Consider the following 18,534-nt stretch of genomic DNA (forward strand, 5'->3'; position numbering starts at 1 on the left):
TAAAACTCTTCTCATCCTCATCAATGCAGAGGTTGGGGTGGGCAGTGCTTGCATCGAAAGTGATGTTATCTGCAAAGAGATATTGGGTTGTTGAAAGCACTGGTCTAATGTCAGTCTGAGCTGGGATAAGGGGAAGTTTACACGGTGGGCCCCATCTTGCAGTCTCTTCTCAGCTGGGAGTTTTGCCTGCTTCAAGCCTGTTTGACAATGTTTTTGTTGTATCGAGATACTTCAGATAAGAGTTGTCTGAGGTTCACATAGAACTGAACGTGATTCTCAATAATTTGGGAGGCATTCACTAGGGGGATGCAGCCAAATAAAATAAACATTTAAGGTGCCATTGTATTCACAAAATGCTGCCTCTCTCTGCAGGCACATAAAGTCCCTATGCACTTTGGTGTCCACCATTAATTTTCCCAAGGTGTCTGCAATAGGTTTCCCCCCACTCTGGACTTTAGGGCACAGATGTGGGGACCTGCATGAGAACCCCTAAACTGAATTACCAGCTTAGATCCGGTCTGGCTGCCACCACCAAGTGCTTTCACAAGAAGCAGGGAAAGGACAATTTGGAATTCCTCTTACCCTCAAAATATCTCCCTCTCAAGTATTATAACCCTTCCCTGGGTAGCCCTGAGAGACTCCTCCACACTCCCCTGTTTGATTTCTGGGTCCTTTCCACTCCGGCCAAACTGAAACTGATTCTAACACAAAGAGAATCAATTCCCTCCTTCCTCTTGAAACATCTTGTCCCCCCATTGGTTGATCTGGTCAGGTGTCAGCTAGGCTAGGTGAACTTCTTATCCCTTTACAGTAAAAGAGGCATTAACCCTTAACTATCTGTTTATGACAGTGCCTAAACTGTGGCAGCTGGGAATGCACACAGTCACCTGAGTCCTGACATTGTCTAATAGCATGGCACGTAACTCATGCCCAAGCCCCAGCAGGATTCAGAAACTAGGTGCTTCCCTGCCTAGCCTGTCTTAGGGTCCTGATCCAGTGGATGCGAGAGACAGGTAGCTAAGGTAATATCTTTTACTGAACCAACTTCTGTTGGTGAGAGAAACAAGCTTTCAAGCTACACAAAGCTCTTCTTCTCACAAACGATTTGGTCCAATAAAATATATTTCCTCACCCACATTCTCTCTAATATCCTGGAACTGACATGGGTGCAGTACTGCTGTATACATCAGTAGATGTGCTCAGATGAGGAGGTGTCACCCAAAAAAAAAACCAATCTCCAACCAGCCAATCAGATTGTTAAGAAAATTATTGCACTTATTATGTTAGACTGCAGAACTTCCCTATTTCCTTCATTATTGTACTATGAATGTTATATTGAGCTATCTTAGTAATGAAAATAATGTTTTGTCTAGAAGTTAGAGGCGGGGACTGAAAATCAGTTCTGCTCCCTTCTCTGACACTGACTCATTGTGAGCTTGTTCAAATATCATAAGCAGTATCTGTGAACTGCATATAATACCAACTTCACTAAGGAACAGATCCAGCTAGACTAATATTTGCAAAGAGATTAGAAGAAAATTGCAATACAATGCAAATTACTGTCACAACTCTCACATCCTTATGTGCCATAAATCACCATGATTACAGCTGTCTTCCATTATTCCCTTAATGATCATCACTTAGTATTATTCCTTTAGCTCTATCGTTAAAATCAGCATCAATCTCTAACTAATACCACCACTGCCAGAGCTTACTTTTCACCACTGTCTTCATTGGTATTAAATGACATCACGATCCCACACGTTTTACTCTTGAACACAACTACACAGCATCATAACCCCGTCATCATTACTCATATTACTATGAGTAATTGTATCACCGTCACCGCCACCACCTCATCTGTGATTTTACCCTGCTCCCAATCCAGAGTCCCTGATTCAGTGTTTCCTCAGATAAAGCTCCCATTTAGAGCTGAGTCTGATCTCACATCAATGTAAATAAGGAGTGACTGCACATAAATACAATAAATTACACTGGTGTGAAATTGTATTAAGTCAGAATCAGATCCTGATATAAATGTGATTTTTGTATAAGGAAACACTGTGTAAAAACAAAGCATGGCTCTCATGATTTGTTCTCACAATAACATTTTATGGTATTGTCATAAACAGACAGTTAAGGGTTAATTCCTCTTTTACCTCTAAAGGGTTAAGAAGCTCACCTAGCCTAGCTGACACCTGACCAGAGGAACCAATGAGAAGATAAGATATTTTAAAAGAGAGAGGAGGGAAATCAGTCTTGGTCTGTTCAGAAAAGTTTGTGCCAGGTGAAGAATCCAGGAATCAGCCATCTAACATTTCTTAAAAGTAGTAAGTGTTTAGAGAAGGAATGTATTAGATTATGTTTATTTTCTTTTGTGACTTATTTTTGCATAGAGGGAGAATCAAATTGGGTTTCTTTGTGTAACTAAGGTTTTGCCCAGAGGGACATTTTCTGTGTTTTGAACCTGTTGTCTGTGAGAGTAGCTTGCATGCTAATCTTACAGAGGTATTCCTTTCACCCTTTCTCTTTAATTAAAAGTCTTCTTTTAAGAACCTGATTGATTTTTCCTTGTTTTAAGATCCAAGGGTTTTTTTGCATCTGGACTCATCAGGAATTGGTGAGGGGAGGGAAATTAAACTCAAATCCTGCCAGGGAAGGGGGAATGATTAATGTTTCCTTGTTTTAAGATCCAAGGGCTTTTTGGATCTGGGCTCACCAGGAATTAGTGGGAGGTAAATCAGTCCCAATCCTGCCAGAAAAAGGGGAATAAAGACTGGGGAGATATTTTGGGGGAAGAGAAACTCCAAATGCTCCTTTCCCTGTTTATTGTGTAAATCATTTGGTGGTGGCAGCTTAGACCTAAGCTGGTAAATAAGTTTAGCGGGTTATCTCATGCAGGTCCCAACATCTGTACTCTATGAAGTACAGAGTTGGGGAGGCACCTTGACAGTATGTTCCTAGTTTGGTTGCTGTATTCACATCAGGGGTGTAGCCACTGGTGGGTCTCCTGGGCCACAGCTCACCCACTTAGCATCCCCCACATCCCTAGCTCTTCTCCAGCCCCAGTGCTTGCTCTGCTCCACCCGCCCTCCCTGCTCTGTAGCCAGGAAGCGGGGTCCAGTGTTTCCACTGCCACAAGCCCCTGCGCCCCGACCCCGCTCCCCAGGTGCATGCCTGAGGTTGGGGGGGGCTGGCTACAGTGTCAATTGGCCCCCACAAGGCCAGCTGGAAGGGGTGGGGAGAGAGAGCCTCTATCCCTCCTGCCGCATCCCCTGTCATTGCCCACCCACTCTAAGTTGGGGCCCACTCAAGTGTCCTCTCCTGGCTACACCACTGATTCACATCATTATTTCTTAATCCTAGAAGAAATGTGTTTTCTGTTACCTGTTTCATCATGAGCCCTTCTCCAATCTGAAATCAGAGTGAGAAATAATAAACATTGAATTAAAAAAGGCCCATACAAAAGATGTTCCTGCTTCTGGCAATGGTATGTTCTAGACTGAGGAAGAGTGGAAGGGTTATTTAATTGTTCAGCAGAAAAGTGTGTAGATATTAATATGCACAAAAATATTCCAAGAATGCAAACACAGACAGATGCAGTACACCTTACCTACATGTGGGCTTCTCTAAACTCCAATCATTGAAACCTGAGCAGGGTCTTCATCTGCCTAAGAACTGCTTTGTCTGTCTTGACCTCAAGCCAATCCCTCATCTCATCATTTAACCTGTTTTTTTTTTGGAGGGGTGGTATGTTTTCTGCTTTTTCTTATGTAAACCAAACTCCCTCATGTTTCCTCCTCATCCATATACACTGTGTCAGGCCACTGGAGACTCTGTTAACCACTATTCAGAACCCACTATTATTATTTACTTTGGTAGTTTGGCTGTAGCATTACACCCCAAATGAGATAGATAATAGTGCCCAAAGCCACAAAGGGACTTGGGTGTTGCAATAAGCAGCATGTCCACATCTTTTAGGCACCTAGCTACCCAGTGGAATTCACAAGGCCTGAGTTAGGTGCCTGGACTCCCTATTCACTGCATGGCATAGCTTTTAATTAATAAATGAATATATTATAAGAGCTGGATATAACAGACTAATATCTGGTGAGTAGTGGGTTAAAAAAATAGCTTAAAGGTTAAAGCTGAAATGCCAGAAACCAACAGGTTTAGGCCTGTAAAATATTTATTTTAGTGAAATTAGAACTTAGGATAAATTGACCATATTATAAAGATTGCTTATTTGTGCTAACTTAATAATAAATCTCCTGTGTTTGTGTCTATGTTTGTATGCCAATGTTCTGAAAATAACTGCTGAGACTGGATATTGTCTATAAAAGGTAGAAACTACAAGATGACGATTGCTAGACAGGGTGAAACATTAGAGACTTTCTTAAGATAACTGCATGTTACTATGGTGATAAAGTGATGCAAATGTTAATAAGTTAAAAGAAGAACTATCAGGTGAAGAGTCTCAAGTGGGCTATCAGGTGAAGAGTCCCCCGATAATTCTGGGTGGTCCCAAAGATGGATATGTGCATTAATGAGGTTTGCGGGCATATGCATAACTTATTATAAATTGAGTGTAACAGATGGCTGGAGATCATTGCTCCTTGGAGGTCATTGTTTCTTTGCCCTCAACAGGAACTGGACACCTTCACTTTCCTTCAAGATTCCATATACATGAGTATGAAAGAATTGGAAATACTAGTTCAGGACACTGGTGTTTTTCTAACCCTTGTGATTTGTGAGTTATGTTAATTGGGGTTTTCTATGTGAGAACTTTTAGAAAAGGCACAGTTGATTAAATGTGATCATTGTTTCTTGCATGCGCCTCAAGTCTCCAACAATGATACTAGCCCACATGGTGGAGAGACAAGCGCCTAGTCCACAAAAGCCAGAGCATGGGGCAGGGTGCTATCTAATTTAGCTAATGGGAGCTGCTAACCTCTACCCCCATGGGAGTTCAGCATCTAAATCAGGGCTGGAGGGAAGTCTCTATCTCTGCTTGGGATTCTCAGCCATGAACTGTCTCCTGGGGTAAGGTGCCTTAGCTTTATCTTACAAGAAAAGCAGCAGTGTGTGCCTAACTCCACACAAAATGGCTGGAGAGGAGGACAACCTCCATTTTACATTTAGCCCAGTGGTTACAGTACTCACCTGTGGTGTGGAAGACCCAGATCATCCTGTACCTGAGGTGGAGCTGGGATTTGAACTTGGGTTTCCTACCTCAGTGCCCTAATAACTAGGCTGAAGGTTATATGGGAGGCCTGGAGCTATAGATAAAGAATACTCAAATGACAGTTGTGATGGGTGGTGAGGAGTAATGAAAGGTTCTGTTTACATCCTACACTCCAATTCTGTCTTTGCAGTGGGTTCTTCCCATTGTGCAGGATACTGCTGCTTGAAAGATGCTCTAGAAAGTTCTGGTTATTAACAGATCCCATGACTAATGCACAAGGCAGTTAGTATGGATGCAGAGCCATGCCCCCTTTCTCTGGGCCACATCCTTGCACTAGGCTAGAAGGAGGTGATATAGGAGCATATATAGCGGCTGTAGAATGTACAAAGTTTGCCACCTAGTGCAAGAGGAAATCACTAGAGCTCAGATTAGTTGTATTCTGGGGAAGTGTGTGCAGTAAGAGCAGTGTGAAGAAGTTGCAAAATATGGCTGAGAATCAGAAAACGTTTTTTTCATTCCAACATCTAATATTCCACAGCAGTGTACAACATCAACTCAAAATGATTTTCCCACTTACTAACACACTTACCATAAAAAAAAATTACATCATGAAAAAAATAACTCCATAGCCTCCTACACACACTCTCAAAAATTAAATGAACAAAGAGGGGGCTCATCATTATGTAATGTCCTTACTGTGCAGAAATTCTGAAAATTAGTCCTTCAGTTTTAGACCAGAGAGAAAACAAATACAAATATTCTAGGTGATGAATCAACTTTGTATGAGAGAAAGTTATCACGGTTCTGTTATGAGGTTAAAAAGAAATCTGCTGAGTAATTTGCTCTTCTTTGTTTGAGCAAAGGCAATGAAATGAAGAAATATCTGTTTTCTTTTAAAAACTTTCTTCTCCAGGATAGTTGCAGTTGAGAACCCAAAGAGAACTTACCAAGTTCATTGTGGAGTAGGTCTGCAAAAGAATGGTGTGATTTCAATTAGAAATTGGGCAAATAGGTATTACCTTACCTCGCTGATGAAGCTGTCCTGCAAACTTCGCCAGTCATCAGCTGCCATTTCTCATTCATCCCCTTTTATATACACTACACCCAACACATCACTCAGATTCAGTAACAGCTCATAGAATCATAAAATCATAGACTTTAAGGTCAGAAGAGACCATTATGATTGTCTAGTCCAACCACCTGCACAATGCAGGCCACAGAATCTCACCCACCCACTCCTGTAACAAACCCCTAACCTATGTCTGAGCTATTGAAGTCCTCAAATCATGGTTTAAAGACTTCAAGAATCCTCCATCAAATGACCTATGCCTCATGCTGCAGAGGAAAGCAAAAAAAACCCACGGCCTCTGCCAATCTGCCCTGGAGGAAAATTCCTTCCCGACCCCAAATATGGTGATCAGCTAAACCCTGAGCATGTGGGCAAGACTCACCAGCCAGACACCCAGGAAAGAATTCTCTGTAGTAACTCAGATCCCACCCCATCTAACATCCCATCACAGGCCATTGGGCATATTTATCACTAATAGTCAAAGATCAATTAATTGACAAAATTAGGCTGTCCCATCATACCATCCCCTCCATAAACTTGGCAAGCTTAGTCTTGAAGCCAGATATGGCTTCTGCCCCCACTGCTCCCCTTGGAAGGCTGTTCCAGAACATCACTCCTCTGATGGTTGGAAACCTTCATCTATTTCATGTCTAAACTTCCTGATGGACAGTTTATATCCATTTGTTCTTGTGTCCACATTGGGACTGAGTTTAAAAAATTCTTCTCCCTCCCATAATATTGCATTCCATAACTAAAGATCATACCCCACTGACTCCTGTTTACAAATGCCCTTCGTCCAGCCACCCATCATCACAGACACCTTATTGAAAATGGCTTGAACCCTCAGCCTGTTGGATAAACTATAGTCACAACCACAATCTACAAATATGCTCAATCTGATTCAAACTAAAAATTCAAAGTAACCATAATGTTCTGTTTTTCAAGTTTGCATAAAAATAAACATAACATTTGGTTTAAAAGAATGCAATCTTTCAATATGCGCTGTAGAACCCTAATTTCCCGGGGGGTATCAGTCCAAGTACATACCCAAGGAGTTGGGCAGCATTGTACTTAGGTGGCTGGCCTGACCCAGCGCCTCTGCCACTGTGTCCACACTGCTATTTTTTAGCACGATAACTAGAGCAAGGAAAATAGCTAGATACATGAATCCTCCTCCTGGGTTGTGAGTTTTTATTCCACAAATATAAAGACACCCTAAGCAAGGATGATTTTTTTTTAAGGCCAGTGAGATGTATATATTCATGCTCTCGGCACAGAACCTGCATCTGTGTGAGTGAAATAGTTCACAAAATAAGTTCAACTTACTCAGTTTCTCCTGAAGATCATCTATAGGGCAAGAATGAATGTTAGAGTCAAAGCAGGCATTATTTCAAAATTAATCTGAATGTGACTAAACACAACTTTTCGGTGGAGCATGAATATAGTTACTGAGAAGCTGAAACTGAAGTGTGAGAAGCTCAACCCAAATTTATCATGATGTGACTTGCTCTGTAGCAGTGAAATCTAACATTAAGGCCTGGTCTACCCCAAAAAATTAGTCCTGCATAACTACTTCGTTCAGGGATGTGAAAAATTCAGGTCCCTAAGTAACGTCTAGTAACTCCTACTTAATGTTCTAGTTATGTTCCTGAAAAATGCTACTTTAAGTGAAACGATGTTAAGTTAACCCAATTTCCCCATAAGAATTAATGTAAATGGGGTTAGGTTCCAGAGAAATTTTTTTCACCTGACAAAAGACTATACACAGTATAAGTTTTAAACAAACAACTTAATACTGTACACAGCAATGATTGTGAAGCTTGGTTGAGGTGGTGGAGTTAGAGAGTGGAAGAGGGTGGGATATTTCCCAGCGAATGCCCCTGCTAAATGATGAACTAGCACTCGACTGAGCCCTCAAGGGTTTAACACATTGTTGCTAAAGTAGCCTCACACTCTACAAGGCAGCACAAATGGAGGGAGGGGAGACAGCATGGCAGAGAGAGACGGAGACATACAGTGTGTGAGAGAGAGAGATGTGCATTGCCCCTTTAAGTATGCTGACCCCACGCTAAGTACACTGCCTTTTTAAATAGATCAGCAAGTTGAGACAGCAGCTGCTGCCAGCAAGTTCCCTGGGTTCTGAGCCCTGTCATGTTGTGTCCCCCCTGACCCCACCTTGCTCTGTGGAGTGAGAAACAGGGGGACACCCTGACATTAGCCCTCCTCTTTCCCCCTCTTCTGCACAGCAAGCAGGAGGCTCCCAGGAGCAGTTCCAAGGCAGAGGACAGGACAGGAGCAGCACATGGCAGTGTGGGGAGAGAGACCTGAACTGCCTGACAATTGATAGCCTGCTGGGTGGCTGCCACACAGGGAACTTAGGGAAGCAGAGAACAGATAGGAGGGCTTCCAGTCCACCTTGGTTCCAAGCCCCCACCAGCTAGCTCCAACAGGCTGCTTTTTCTGCAAACAGTGGACAAAGCAGGCAGCTGCCAAATAATGTTATAGAACCATAGAATATCAGAGTTGGAAGGGACCTCAGGAGATCATCTAGTCCAACCTGCTGCTCAAAGCAGGACCAATCCCCAGACAGATTTTTGCCCCAATCCCTAAATGGCCCCCTTAAGGATTGAACTCACAAACCTGGGATTAGCAAGCCAATGCTCAAACCACTGAGCTATCCCTCCTCCCAAAGGAGCATCGCACAACTTTAAATGAGCCTATTCTCTAAGTGATCAGCAGCGTAATCACAAAACAACGTTAACCGGATCGACTTTAAGTGAGGAGTTACTGTAGTTATATCTACTTAACCCACAGTGTAAACAGCGCTATATCGACAGCAGGGCTTCCACCATTGACATAGCTACCGCCTGTCAGGCAGGTGTAGTACCTATGCAATAGGTGAATCTCTGCTGTTGGCATAAGTAGTGTACACACTAAAGCACTGCAGTGGAGCCTCTGCAGGTGTGAAGCTGTATTGTTTTAAGTGTAGACAAAGCAAATGAGTTTGAGGTATGACAGTGGACAAAGTGAATCAATGATTCAACCTGAAATGGCAAGGAGAGACAGATATAGATACATAAAATATCTTAATAATGAAAAGGTAGACTTGAAAACAGATTCTATCTAGATTTTTATACTGTATTATTATATAATCTCATTTGATGAGAAATGAAAAGACTAAAACAGAGACAGAAAACATGGCACATAGAAGTAAAGATAAAATGGGGAAAGATGATGAAAACATTGCAATGTGAGTAAAGAGAAAAAAGTGTGTTGTAGGAAAATATAACAATTAGGAAAACAAAGTAAAATGGAAAGGTCTATTCAAAATCTAAGCTGAGCTCCCTTTTGCTGTTGCAAATCTGGGACTTAAATTTTCAAAAACGGCCACTGATTTTTAGTGTGTAACTGGAGGCCACTAATGTCCACAGAACCTGGGTCTCCTGGTGACTTTACTTGGAGTTGTGGCACGTCAACAGTTTTGAAAAATCAGGCACAAGCTGGGGCGGCTCTACGTATTTTACCGCCCCAAGCACTACAGGCAGGCTGCCTTCGGCAGTTTGCCTGAGGGAGGTCCCCGGTCCGGTGGATTCGGCGGCAAGCCTGCGGGAGGTCCGCCAAAGCCGCGGGACTAGTTGGCCCTCTGCAGGCATGATACTGAAGGCAACCTACCTGTCGCCCTCATGGTGACTGGCAGAGGACCCCGCGTGGCTTGCCGCCCCAGGCACATGTTTGGTGTGCTGGTGCCTGTAGCCGCCCCTGGGCACAAGGTATCTGAAGTTGGAGATGCAATAATCAATGTAAAATATAACAGAGTATGATCCCTAAACAGTAAGACACAATTCTGAGCTGAGAGGAAAGGGAAGCAGTGAAAAAACAAAGTAAAAGAAATAATATTTTTTCCATTACAGATATATTTTCTTTTTATTTACTTATTTATACTTTTATTTATACTTTTATTTATTGTAATTCTTTGAAACTCCTAGACATTCCCAGGAAAAAGGTCATCAATATTTACGCATTAAAAAAACAGGCTCAACTCTCCCTTGGATAAACACAAACGTCTTCTAAGAAAAATCAATGGAAATGCTCACAGGTTCAGTCAGAACCAAATTGCTTTCTTCAAAAATGGACAAAGTATGCAACTGCTGTTCTCAGCCAAAAATCCTGCTGCATGGAACATAGAAGCCATCTTTAACCAAAGACAGTGGTTCTGGCACTCACCAGTCTGTGGGAGACCCAGTTCTCACTCTCTGCCTAAAGTCGAGCAGTGATTTGAACTTCGCTTTCCCCCTTCTCTAGCCACTGAGCTGAAGATTATAAGGGAGGTCCAGATCTGTGGCTAAAGAACGCTGAGTGCCATAACCACTGACCTTGGTTAGAGATGGCTTCTGTGTTTATGTAGCAGGATCTTTAGCTGAGAACAGCAGTTATGCATTTTGGGAGCAAAGGAGGGGAGGTGGAGTAATAAAAGGTTCTGTTTCCATCATATGCCTCAACACCAAGCAGGCTCAGAAGTGTGGTACACTCACTGTGCAGAATACAGCAGCCTAAAGGATGCTCTAAACTGTTTTGGTAACCAACAAATTCCAGGGCTATTGCAGAAGGAAGGTAGTATGGATGTCAAGGCATGTTCTGTTATTGCTAGACACCCCTTTGCAATGGGCCAAAAAGAGGGCAAAATAGGAGCATGTATAGTGGCTGTGCACCATACAAAGATTCCCCAGTGCAAGGGCAATCCCCTAGTGCTCAGATACATTTGGCGGGGGGGGGGGGGGAAGGAGGAGCAGTTTATGTAGTGAAAGCAGAATGAAGAAGCTGCAGTGTGGCTGTGAATATGAAACAAAGCATTTGTTTAAATTTATAGTCACTCTTCTACTGTAGTGCACAATATATAAAATAGATATAATTTTTATCTTCTCAGATCAATGTCCAAAATTAATAACCCACACCATATCATGAAAAGAAATTAGATAATGAAAATTAAACACCATAAATATTTTTGCGAGCCTCTTCCATATATTCAAAGATAAAATTAATGGAAGAGGAGGTACTGCCTTATTGAACATCTATACTTTAAAGTCATTCTTAAAAATGAAGCCTTCAATTTTAGAGCAGAAAGAGAAAATAAGTACAAATAATCTAAGGTAACAAACCAACTTACTGTGAGAGAAATTCCTGAACAATTCTGTTATGGGATTTCAAAGAAATCTGTGTTTAATCTGCTTAACATTGAACTCAAAAATCAAAGCAAAACTACCATTTTCTTTCTCAAGGTTCTCTGAAAAAATTAAAATAAAATGTATTTCAAAATAATACAAGTCTTTCAGTATGCAATACAGTAGCCAAATTTAAAGTAAGGGACAGATTTTCTCACTTCCTTGCTCACTTTCTTTGTGATACCCCAGGTACATCTACACAGCACTAGGAGATGTGATTCCCAGCTTGGGTAGATGTACACCCAATAGCTCTGCTTCAGCTTGTGCTTAAAAACAGCGGTGTGGTGGCAACAGTCAGTGGCAGGGGCTTAGGCTATATGTTCAAGTATCTACACAAAGGTTGAGAGGCATTGTACTTGGGTGGCTAGCATGAATTGCCACCTCTACTGCCATGTCCACACTGCTCTTTTTAGCGCACTGCCTTGAGCAAGAGAAATAACAGATAGATGAACCCCCTTCCTGGGTTGTGTGGGCTGTCTGAATAAAGGAAGTTTTTCTGAAGGACAGTTAAATGACTATATTGATGGTTCCTAGTTTGACACACAGCCTGCCTCAGTGTGAGTGAAATGTTCACAAACCAATCCTAAATTTCCTATTTTCTCTTGGAGATCACAAATGTTAGAATCGTATCAGCCATGTTAGAAAATTCAACTAAAAGTGAATAACACCACTTTTCTGTGGAATGTGAATACTGTAACTGAGCAGTTAAAAGTGAGCTGTCAGAAGATAAAAGCCCAAATTTAATTTGATGTAACTTGCTCTGCAGAACTATGAAATCCAACATTAAGGCAAGTGTTTGAGATATGAGATGGGACAAAGTACACTAATGTTCTGACATGGTATGGACAGGTGATGTATAGATATATCTTAAAAATGAAAAGATAGCCTTCAGAACACATTATATCTAGATTATTATGCTACATACACCACTATATGATGAGAAATGAGAGGACAAAAATAGCGATGGGAGAGTGAGAACAGGGCACACAGTAAGATTAAAGGGGAAAGTTGCAGAAAATGTTAGAATGTGAGAAAAAGTTGAAACGTTTTGTGGGGGGAAAAACAAATATTAAAACTAAGTAAAATGGAAAGGTCTATTCAGAGTCTAAGCTGAGTTCACTGTTGCTGTTGTACATCTTGCAGCTGAATTTGGAATAGCAGCCACTGATTTGCAGAGTGTAATTTTGAGACTACATGTGTCAACAGAATGTGTATTTCCTTTTGACTTAATTTGGAATTCTGCGTGCTCAACAACTCTGAAAATAAGGCCAACACTCTCTGAAGTTGGAGATGCAAAATCAAGTATAACAAAAAATATGATCTCTAGGCAGTAAAAGATTTTTCTGAGATCAAAGAAGAGGTAGGGAGAAAATAAAATTTGAGAAACAATGTTTTTCCCAGTATTTATGCTTTTCTTAGTTTTTTTTCTTGTTATTTATTTATACTTTGATTTCTTTGACTTATTGGGGGGGCAGGGCAAACCATCAGACAATCACATAAGTACTTAGGATTATTTTCCTGAAGTTTTCCTGAAAAAAAAAATCAGTATTTAAGCATATGCTGCCTTGGGTCATATGAAAATCAGTGACAATCCACACAGGGTTTGTAGGAACAGAATTGTTCTTTTCTTCAAAAATGGATAAATGATATAACTGCAGTTCTGAGGGCAACATCATCCTACACAGACACAGAAGCCGTTTCTAACCAGGGCCAGTGGTTACAGTGCTCATTTGAGGTGTGAGACACCCAGTTCTCGCCTTCTGCCTGAAGTGGATCAAGGATTTGAATTTGGGTTTCGCACCTGTAAAGTGAGTGCCCTAATCACTAGGCTGAAGGTTATTAGAGATGCCCAGAGCTGTAGAGCACTCAATGAAACTTTGTGGGTGGGAAATAGGATTGATGAACAGTTCTGTTTGAATCCTTCCTTCTAATTCTGAGCTGACTCAGCAGTGGGATGTTCCCCCTATGCAGAACACAGCAGTTTGAAGGATGCTATAAACTGTTTCCATTGCCAACAGATCCAGTCCGTATTGCAGAAGGCAGGTAGTGTGAATGGTGCTCCTTACAATAATGAACTAACTGCTGTGAGAAAGTCATCCCCAGTTCTGTTACAGGGATAACAAGAAACCTGCTGGGTAAAGAACTCTCCTTGGATTGAGGAAAGACAATTAAATGAAGAAATATTTGTTTTTATTTAAGAACATTCTTCTGAAGTGTAGAGCAGTTGAATGGTCAAAGAGAATTTACCTTTTTCCTTCTTGAGTTGGTCTGCAAAAAACAGTGTGATTTCAATTAGAAATTTGGTGAAAAGGTATTACCTTACCTCACTAAAGAAGCTTTCCCTGAAGACATCCCCAATCATCAGCTGCCAGTTTACTTATTCACCCTTTTTCTACACACCAAACGATCCATCATCCAGATTCAGTAATGCTGCTCACAATCTTGCATTCCATAACTAAATAAAACCAAGTCCCTGTGCTCTCACAAAACTGGAGACCCAGCCCACACTCCACTGACTCCTGTTTACAAGCACCCTTCTCCCAGCCACACATTACAGACACATTATTTACAATGGCTTGAACTCTCATTCTCTTGAAGGAACTATAGTGACACTCACAATCTACAAATAATTTGTGCTCAATTTGATTAACATCAACTCCAAAATTAAAGAAAACTTACCATTCTCTTTCTCAAGTTTGTCTGGAAAAAATTTTTTTAGAAATAAATTTAGAAATATAAAAATATGAAAATAAAATGTATTTCAAAATAATAGAAGTGTTTCAATATGTAGTGTAGTATCCCAGTTTAAAGAAATTGACAGATTCCCTGCTTTGCTGCACTTCCTTTGTGACACTCAGAGTATGTCTACTCAGCAGTTGGGGAGTATGACTCAAAGCTTGGATGCATGTACATGTGAAAGCCCTATTTCAGCTAGTGCCTAACAGCAGCAGTGTGACTACAGTGGCTGAAGGGGAGACTTGGGCTAGCTGCCCAATTACACAGCAAGATGGTTAGGTGGTATTATACTTGGATGTGTAGCCTGAACTGACATTTTTGCCACTATTCCTGCACTGCTGTTTTCACTGTGTCCACTTTGCTATTTTTAGTTTCAGCACAGAGCCTGCTTCTATATGAGTGAAGTTGTTCACAAACAAATCCAAACTTACTTATTTTCTGCTGGAGATCATCTATGGGACAAGAAAAAAGATTAGAATCAAGGAAGTCTTTTTTTCAAAATTCAACTGAAAGTGACTAACACCACTGTTATGTTGAGTGTGGATATAGTTACCAAGCTGTTAATAATGAGATGTAAGAAGCTCAAAGCCCAAATTTAGCTTGATCTATCTTGCTCTGCAGCATTATGAAATCCAATACTTAAGCAAGTGTTTGAGACATGACACAGGACAAAGCACACCAATGATATGCCATGGGGCAGGAGGCAGATATGTATATAATCTCTTAATAAAGAAAAGATAAGATTGAAAAGAGATTCTATTTCTATTTTTATACTGCCTTCATTGTTTTATTGTGTCATAGGCTGAGAAATGAGAGAACTAAAAGAAGAGAGAGAGAACATGGCATGTAGTCATATCAGACACATAGAAAAACAGAGTTCTTTGAAGGGATCAACAAACATGTGGACAAGGGGGATCGAGTGGACATAGTATACTTTGATTTCCAGAAGGGCTTTGACAAGGTCCCTGACCAAAGGCTGTTATGTAATTAAGCTGTCATGGGATAAAAGGGAAGGTCCTTTCATGGACTGAGAATTGGTTAAAAGACAGGGAACAAAGGATAGGAATTAATGGCAAATTCTCAGAATGGAGAGGGGTAACTAGTGGTGTTTCCCAAGGGTCAGTCCTAGGACCAATCCTGTTCAATTTATTCATAAATGATCTGGAGAAAGGGGTAAACAGTGAGGTGGCAAAGTTTGCAGATGATACTAAACTGCTCAAGATAGTTAAGACCAAAGCAGACTGTGAAGAACTTCAAAAAGATCTCACAAAACTCAACAAAATCTCAACAAAATGGCAAATGAAATTTAATGTGGATAAAAGTAAAGCAATGCACATTGGAAAAAATAACCCCAGCTATACATACAATATGATGGGGGCTAATTTAACTACAACTAGCCAGGAAAAAGATCTTGGAGTCATAATGGACAGTTCTCTGAAGATGTCCACGCAGCGTGCAAAGGCAGTCAAAAAAGCAAAGAGGATGTTAGGAATCATTAAAAAGAGGATAGAGAATAAGACTGAGAATATATTATTGCCCTTATATAAATCTATGGTACACCCACATCTCGAATACTGTGTACAGATGTGGTCTCCTCACCTCAAAAAAGATATACTGGCACTAGAAAAGGTTCAGAAAAGGGCAACTAAAATGATTAGGATCCCATGAGGAAAGGAGAGGGTCCCGTATGAGGAAAGATTAAAGAGGCTAAGACTCTTCAGCTTGGAAAAGAGGAGACTAAGGGGGGATCTGGCAGAGGTATATAAAATCATGAGTGCTGTGGAGAAAGTGGATAAGGAAAAGTTATTTACTTATTCCCATAATACAAGAACTAGGGGTCACCAAATGAAATTAATAGGCAGCAGGTTTAAAACAAATAAAAGGAAGTTCTTCTTCACGCAGCACACAGTCAACTTGTGGAACTCCTTACCTGAGGAGGTTGTGAAGGCTAGAACTATAACAGCGTTTAAAAGAGAACTGGATATATTTATGGTGGTTAAGTCCATAAATGGCTATTACCCAGGATGGGTAAGGAATGGTGTCCCTAGCCTTGTTTGTCAGAGGATGGAGATGGATGGCAGGAGAGAGATCACTTGATCATTGCCTGTTAGGTTCACTCCCTCTGGGGCATCTGGCATTGGCCACTGTCGGTAGACAGATACTGGGCTAGATGGACCTATGATCTGACCCGGTACAGCCATTCTTATGTTCTTATGTAGATAGGAAGATTAAAGGGGAACAATAGGAATAGGCAACATAATGACAGATGATGTGGAAAAAGCTGAAGTACTTAATGCTTTTTTTTTGCCTAAGTCTTCAGACACAAGGTCAGCTCCCAGACTGCTGCACTGGGCAACACAGTATGGGGAGGAGGTGAGCAGCCCTCAGTGGTGAAACAGCAGGTTAAGGACTATTTAGAAAAGCCTGACAGGCACATTACATCTGGGTCCAGATCTAATGCATTCAAGGGTGCTGAGGGAGCTGGCTGATGTGATTACAGAGCCATTGGCCATTATTTTTGAAAATTCGTGGTGATCAGGAGAGGTCCCAGGCTATTGGAAAAAAGCAAATATAGCGCCCATCTTTAAAAAAGAGAAGAAAGAGAACCCCGGGAACCACAGACCAGTCAGGTTCACTTCAGTCCCCAACAAAATCATGGCACAGCCCCTCAAGGACTCCATTTTGAAGCACTTGGAGGAGAGGAGGGTGACAGAAACAGTCAACATGGATTCACCAAGGGCAAGTCATGCCTGACCAACCTGATTGCCTTTTATGATATATATATATATATATATATATATATATATATATATATATATATATATATATATATATATATATATATATATATATATATATATATTCAGGCCTGTCTGCAAAGGCCTACACTTTAAAAATTTAGGTGTATTCTTATTACTTAGCTAGTTATAGAGGTATAAAAGAAAGAATCAAAATCTGCCAGTAATGTTTTCAAGTTTGGTTCTGTTTCAGCAAGGGCTGCTGAAGGGTTGTAAATTAGTTAGGGGTGCTTAAAGATGATTTGGTACAACAGGGTTTAGAGTCAGAAGCGGAGTCAACAGACCACCTTTAGAGACAGGAGCTGGGACTTGGTCCTGGGGGAGTGGGGAAAAAAAAGTTTCAAAGTGACAGGGTTTGCAGGAGCAGGTAACAACCCCCACTCTTCTTCCACAGCCAGGATGAGAACCTGGGGATAAGGGTTCGCAGCTGTTTCAACACAGGAGCCTACTCTTGGCTCAGAGGTAACTATATCCTTTTCTTTTCCTTTGTCTTTCTCTCAGTTTACTTAATTTGCTGCTGGCAGCCTGTTCTTTAAACTGACCTGACAGGCTGAATTGGTTTCTTTCCACCTCTTCCCCCTCCAGTCCCCCCACCTTTCCACACTTTTGTTTTTCTGAAGTTTTAATGGAGGGTACTTTGGATACTTATGTGAAATGTTTTTGGTGTTTTGTTTTGTTTGAGACAAAGTATGACGGACGTCAGCTGTATTCCTCTGGAATTTTTGGAGTAAAAGATCCATGGGCAACCATGGAGACAAATGTTTCACTGCTTTTTGAACAGTCTCGAGGTAAAGACAGCACAGGTTAGGGCAGCTGTGTGGCAATAATTGTACTTAGTGGCTGAGTTGTTAGAGATAAAGTGCACTACCTTAAAGAACTAAATGTAGGAATAAGTGATTTAAGAAAGTAAGTGAAAAGTTACAAATACCTTTTGCAAAAATTGATAATACAGGGTTTGGGAGTTGTGAAAATGGTACAGGTAACAGTTACATATTACAAGAAGCAAGTTTTTGGTTTGATAATAAAACCTAGTTATATAAATGTAACTGTATGTGCAACTCTGTGCAGTCACATTGGATGAAAACTTCATAATTAAATTATACCAGGGGGTCAGGTAGAGTGGCTACTATCACCACTATGCTTCTGTCCCCAGAAGCCTTTACAGCTATTCTGAGGGAAAACAGGCCCTTTTCCCACAGAAATGGTCTATAAGGGACTGCTGCAGGCAGCAGGCAGAGAAATAATCTGATAAAATTATTTGACTATTGGGTAATGTAATCAAAATCACTAAAGGAATGTCAGGAGTTTCTACTGAAACTTAACTTGACTGCCCCTGGCTGTCTCTGGTTGTACAAGATGGGAGTGTAATTGGGGTACAGTTGTGTAAAAAGAGTAATCACAGTGCAAGGGATGTTAGGCAAAAGATAATTTTGTGTGTGTGCACAGGAAAAAGAAAAGGAAAAGGGGAGAAATGATGGGAACATTGAGGCTTGGGGTGGCTCTGGAGGACCGGACTGTCGCTTTGGT

The 18,534-nt window shown here is 41.0% G+C and overlaps 2 long non-coding RNA genes across 2 annotated transcripts; one reads left to right on the forward strand and one right to left on the reverse strand.

Annotated features, from left to right (window-relative positions):
* Positions 1-6,153, reverse strand: LOC115641807. The gene is made up of 3 exons (XR_003998122.1): positions 6,133-6,153; positions 3,388-3,414; positions 1-69 (listed from the first exon to the last, which is right to left on the reverse strand). It is a non-coding gene; the product is annotated as an uncharacterized LOC115641807 (long non-coding RNA).
* On the forward strand, positions 2,527-15,889 carry LOC115641805. Its single transcript, XR_003998120.1, has 3 exons — positions 2,527-2,620; positions 8,084-8,091; positions 15,879-15,889. It is a non-coding gene; the product is annotated as an uncharacterized LOC115641805 (long non-coding RNA).
* The last annotated feature ends 2,645 nt before the right edge of the window (positions 15,890-18,534 follow it).

The sequence above is a fragment of the Gopherus evgoodei genome, unplaced genomic scaffold (genome assembly GCF_007399415.2).
Source record: "Gopherus evgoodei ecotype Sinaloan lineage unplaced genomic scaffold, rGopEvg1_v1.p scaffold_35_arrow_ctg1, whole genome shotgun sequence".
Lineage (NCBI taxonomy): Eukaryota > Metazoa > Chordata > Testudines > Testudinidae > Gopherus > Gopherus evgoodei.